This window comes from Chenopodium album, chromosome 1 (assembly GCF_948465745.1).
Source record: "Chenopodium album chromosome 1, dcCheAlbu1.1, whole genome shotgun sequence".
Taxonomy (NCBI): Eukaryota; Viridiplantae; Streptophyta; class Magnoliopsida; order Caryophyllales; family Amaranthaceae; genus Chenopodium; species Chenopodium album.
Genome location: NC_137834.1, coordinates 71,268,361 through 71,274,355, shown reverse-complemented (window position 1 = coordinate 71,274,355; position 5,995 = coordinate 71,268,361). Strand labels below are relative to the sequence as shown.

The window sequence follows — 5,995 nt, the reverse complement described above, 5'->3', positions numbered from 1 at the left end:
CGATTTTGATTTTTCTTTTCGATTTTGATTAATCTTTTTGTTTTTCGATTTTGATTTTTGTGTTTCGATTTTGATTTTATTTTTTTGATTTTGATTTTTGATTCTAGATTTTCGATTTTGATTTTTGTTTTTCGATTTTAATTTTTGTTTATCGATTTCGATTTTGAATTTTTTTTTACGGTTTTTATTTTTGTTTTTCTTTTTTTTCTTTTTTTTTCTTTTTTTCGATTTTGATTTTTCTGTTTAGATTTAGATTTTTGTTTTGTGATTTTGATTTTTGATTTTTGTATTTCGATTTTGATTTTTGTTTTTTGATTTTGATTTTTGTTTTTTGATTTTGATTTTTTTTTCGATTTCAATTATCTTTTTGGGTTTTTTCGATTTAAATTTTATTTCGATTTTGTTTTTATTTTAATAAATTTTGGGGTTCTTTATTTGTTCGATTTTGTTTTTTTTTTTCGATTTCTGGGTTTTTCAATTTTGTTTTTATTTTTTTTTTGTTTCTGAGTTTTTTCTTTTTTTTCTGGAATTTTTGTTTTTTTTTTATTTTTTATTTCTGGGGTTTTCATTTTTTTCGATTTTGTTTTTATTTTTTTGATTTCAGGGTTTATTCAATTTTGTTTTTATTTATATCGATTTTTTTTTTCTTTTAATCGATGTTAATTTGGTTTTTTTTTTTTATTTTTTTCGCAGCTTATTCATTTTAATCATTTTATTTTGGATGTTTTAATTGGCGCCGGTATACTATTGTTTTGCAACAAAAATAGTGCACATAATCGAAGATTCAAGAATCAAGAATATGGGGATTTTTAGATTGTGATTTTGTAATTTTTTTTTTGATTTATATTGTAGTTTTTATTTATTTATTAGTTGTAATTGATCATATTTATAGATCTATATTGTTTTTTTTTATTATATACTGTAAATTTTAGATTATATTGAATGATATTCAATTTATATTTTGTTGTTCTTATTTATTTTAGTCACTTAATTTTTAAGTGAAAAAAGGGAAAAAAAAATAACTGATTTTTTGGGCTTTTTTGGCACTGGTTTACAGGTGCCAAAAACTTAGAATTAATTTTTTATGGGCTATTATGGCACCGGTTAACTGGTGCCTAATTTGAGTTTTGCCACTGGTTCAAACCGGTGGCTTTTCCATCCCCTAGTTGTCACCCCCCACATTGGCACCGGTTCAAACCGGTGGCATTAAGGGGTTTTGAACCTGTGCCAAATTTTTTTTTTTAACCTAGTGGTCCAAAGGGAAAGAAACTAGAGCCAAAGAGTCGCCAACAAGAAAATATAACACTCAAACTCATCAAAAATAAACATGATCAATAACAAAACAACTTCTCAAAGGCCCACCCAAATTGTGCAAATAAAGAGCACACTACAAACTCCCTCACCTCACTCAGTAATAGCTCCCCCAAGCCAAGCTTGGGACTAGTAACCAATGGGGAAAAATAGGCTTGTAATATGGCTAATAAAACAACAAAAAGTCAAGGCAACAACATGGGTAGCAAGAAGGGAGCAAATGTATCTACAATATCTGGAGGCTACCTAAAAGAACAAATGTCTTCGTCCTCCTCAATGTGCATAATAATGAATCATATAAATATTACTTATAGTTGCAAACCAATACTCAAATTCATTGACATATCAGGAACTATGGAACTATCACACATTCCTTACCAAATCAACTAGTCAAGCACTATATTCACAAGTAGTTGGACAAAATTGACGCATGTTAAGGTTTCAAGGCAATCAAACATCAAATCATGATCAACTAATCTACAATGCCTATCATCAAATACCAGGAATCAAAACAATTTTCTCAAGTAAGGGGCACAGGGAAGCATAATTTACAATTCATTGGAACGTATTTTTGGATATTTTATTTTTCAATTTTATTTTTTTATTTTTATATATAAGAAAGCAATAAATCTAACCTAAGAAAACACACCAAAAATAAAAGAAAAGAGAAAAAGAAAGATACCAAAACCAAAATCTCCCCCAAGCCAGAATCAGACAATGTCCTCATTAGCTCGGGAACTAGCCCAGCATAGCTAGTCCTGATCATCCTCATCCATCGAGCCGAAACCCGCACCTCCACTGCCACCTGCACCACCTCATGACCGATTAAATGCTCCAGCCGCTCCTTTTGCTCTCGGCTAGCTATAATGATCGTCGGCCAGTACGGAAGTTGCAAATCTGGGTCGTATTCCTCCCTCGAACTGGAGCTCCTACAGAAAATGGACCTAGCCCTCTTTGAAGCCATGTAGAAAATAGGTTTGAAAATTTATTGGATTAAATCTGAAAATTTTTTATATGGAAATGTAGAGGATGAAGAGAGGATCAAAAATATGTAAAAAGTTTTGAATTTGGTTAAGGAATGGAGGAGAAATCTTAGAGAGAAGGTAGAGAGAATTTGAGTTTTAGAGAGAGAAAGTAATGGAGAAAGAAGAAAGAATGAGAAAAGGTGAATAAAGAAGAAGAAAAAGAGCACGGGTATGGCTCGCGCCCGGTCGGGCACCAGCTCGCTCGGTCGGGCGATCTAACATGAATATTGCGCTAGGCTCTCGCGCCCGGTCGGGCGATCTAACGGTCCGATTTTGTCCAATTCTCGCGCCCGGTGAGGCGCAGTTCGCCCGGTTGGGTGATCTGGAGTTCCTAAATTTCGCCCCTTCTCGCACCCGGTCAGGCGAGGCTTTCCCGATCGGGAGGACAAAATTGTCTGTATACGACGCTTCTCGCGCCCAATCGGGCGCCCATCGCCCGGTCGGGCGAAATTACTTGATTTTTAGTACATGCTCTCGCGCCCGGTCGGGCGAGCTTCGCTCGATCGGGCCCGAGGCTAAATTGTCGAGTTATTATTTTCTTCTTTTCTCCAAAATTTGGCTAACTCTTTTCCTTCAAACCTGTACAAACACTCATAAAACTCATTAAATTCCCTCTTCTCACCTCTCATAAGAAAACAAAAAAAAGAAAGAAAAACTAGTCTAAAAATATTACAAATACGGGTTGCCTCCCGCAAAGCGCTAGTTTATCTAGGTCCCCCACGACTTTCTTACCAAGTACAATAACTAGGACCCTTGGCCTAACGCTTGATCGTGTGGTTTCTCACCCGGTCTAGCAGTGTTAAGGCTGCGATGCGGTTTTCTAACATACCCTGTGGGACGCCAAATCACCTTATCTGGTGGATCCTCCTTGACTTGGACTGGGGGATCTTCAATGCTACGCACCAAAGATCCTTCTTCGATCGATGATTGCTTCAAATTGTCATTGCATTCAACACTTGCAACTCGGTCTGGCAGAATACTTACCGTAGGCTCGATTCGCACAACTTGCTTGATCGGTTCCACCTTTTCATCCTCAAAACCAAGACCAACATTGTAGAATGCTCTTTCTATTGCATCGACTTCCTTCTACCATTTGTCTATCTTATCTCAAAAGGATGCAACACAAGATACCGCCTCCAAGGGATCTTTTTGAAGAGCTTGGGGCTTGTTAGAATAACTCTCAACCACATTAACACTGAAACATTTTTCCTCAGTCATTGAGCTTTTAGGGGTATTTTAAAGATTGAAAACAACTTTATCATCCCCTACTGATAATGTTAACTTACCACTTCTCACATCTATGACCGCTCCTGCAGTGTTAAGGAATGGTCTACCCAAAATAATTGGGGTTTGCATATCCTCAGCCATATCAAGAACAACAAAATCAACAGGTATATAAAATTAACCTACTCTAACGGGTACGTCCTCTAAAACACCTAAGGGGTATTTGAAAGAACGGTCGGCCATTTGTAGAGTTATATTGGTAGCTTTTAATTTACCCATATTCAACTTAGAACACACAGATAATGGCATGACGTTAACACTAGCACCCAAATCACATAATGCATTATCAATCAAGAGATTGCCAATATGACAAGGGATACAAAAACTACCCGGATCTTTTAATTTAGGCGGAGACTTATTTTGAAGTACGACACTACACTCTGCAGTGAAAAGCTACTGTCTCTACCTCACTAATAGACCTTTTCATCGTCAATATTTCTTTCATAAATTTTGCATATGAGGAAATTTGTGTGATTAATTCAGTGAAGGGAACTGTTACCTTCAAATCTTTTACCACCTCCAAGAACTTACCAAACTGCTTATCCAAGTTTGTCTTCAATTGACGATTGGGGAATGAAAGTTTGATAATTAGCTTAGGAGCATTGTTGCTCTTGTCTGGAGTAGCCACCTTCTCTAGAGTCGTACCCTGAAATGTAGAATTAGATATGTTAGTACTATCCTTTAGCCCTATAGGGCTATCAACTACATTGTTTGGTTTAACGGAATCAAGATTAGCATTATTTAATAAAACAGGTTCATCAACTTTGGGCATAGGGGGCCCTTCATAGTTTGAACCACTCCTTAGAGTAATTGTAAATGCTTGATCCGTAGGCCGGGTCGGCTGTGCCGGTAGAGCTCCCTATTGGCGGGCTTGTAGAGTAGCGGAGAGTTGCGCAATTTGATTATCTACAATTTTATTATACGCTAGAATTTGATCAATTGTCGCATCTCTACTCTCCATGTGCTTTTGCATATTAACCAACATTGCTCTAATTTCTACCAGAGAAGGGTCAGAAGATGAGGAGGTTTGTTGTGGTTGGTTCTTCTGGCTAGCATTGGGATGATAATATTTCTGCTGCTGTTGCTGCGGCGCCTGTGGTTCTTGTGGTGGTGGATTTTGAACATTAGTACTCCGGTAGGAAAGGTACGGTTGATTCTGATACCCGGGATTGTAGGTGTTGGAGTATGGGTTATTCTGCCTATAAGCTTGAAAGACATTAAATTGCTCCACGGAACTCCTGCAATCTTGCTCCCTATGACCTACAATACCACAATTTTCACAGAAAGCCTCATTAGAATTATTATTAATTGCAGAAACATTAGCTACATTAGCAGTGCTCAGATTATCTAATTTTTGGCAAATGGAGATCAGTTGAGCTTGCAAAAAGGATACAGAGTCAACACTATGCTTCCCCTTGTTTGCAAATCCTCTAGGATTCCCATATTTGGAATTGTGTATCGCCATGTCTTCAATAACCTGACTTGCATCTTCAACATCAAGATTCATAAATCTCCCACTAGCTGTAGAGTCTAAAATTATTCTAGAGGAATTTCCAATGCCGTTATAAAAGGCTTGGATTAACTGCCATTGTGCTAAATTATGGTGAGGGCATTCTCTTTGTAAGTCCTTGAACCTCTCCCAAGCCTCATATAATGATTCATCGGCTTCTTGGGCAAAGTTCTGAATCGCACTCCGTAGTACGGCCGTTCTCTCAGCAAGATAGTACTTGTTATAGAAATTCAAAACAAGAGTTTCCCAGTCAGTTATAGCAAGTGCAGTTCTATTTAACCCATTAAACCACAATTTAGCTTTTCCAATTAAAAAAAAGGGAAAGAGAATCTCCCTGATTTGGTCTTGAGTGACCCCGGCTTGCCTGATGGTATTGCAATATTGACAATAGTCGGCAATGTGAAGATTCGGGTCTTCACCCTTAGCTCCACTAAATTGCTTCCTCTCTATCATCGTTATAAATTGAGGTTTAATTTCGAATTGAACCCCATCAAGAGCCGAAGTAGGGGTGAGATTTGGAAAATCCGCAAGCTTTGGTTGTGAGTAATCACTAAGCTTCTTTGGAGCCGTCATCTCTGATTCTGCGTCTGATGATGCCTCTGAATCGCTAGAACCAGTTGGAGGATCGCGGTGATTATTGTTATTATCACCAGAATTTGCCAGGATTTGCTTGTAGAAATTTTTCTGTCTATGGAAATAACGTTCGATCTGAGAATCGAATGGGATGTGCCCTGATCTGGAACACCTGGGCATAAAAAAAAACAAGAAGCAAATGTGAGATTTGCCTCCGAGAACTAACGCTCTCTGAGATAAAAGGAAAATAATCTAGACTACAAAAACAATTAGAAATAAAAATAAAATTGTT

General features: G+C 37.1%; 1 non-coding gene across 1 annotated transcript; it reads left to right on the top strand.

Annotated features, from left to right (window-relative positions):
- Positions 1-5,215: 5,215 nt before the first annotated feature.
- On the top strand, positions 5,216-5,322 carry LOC145565287 (small nucleolar RNA R71). The gene has a single exon (XR_014095004.1). It is a non-coding gene; the product is annotated as a small nucleolar RNA R71 (small nucleolar RNA).
- The last annotated feature ends 673 nt before the right edge of the window (positions 5,323-5,995 follow it).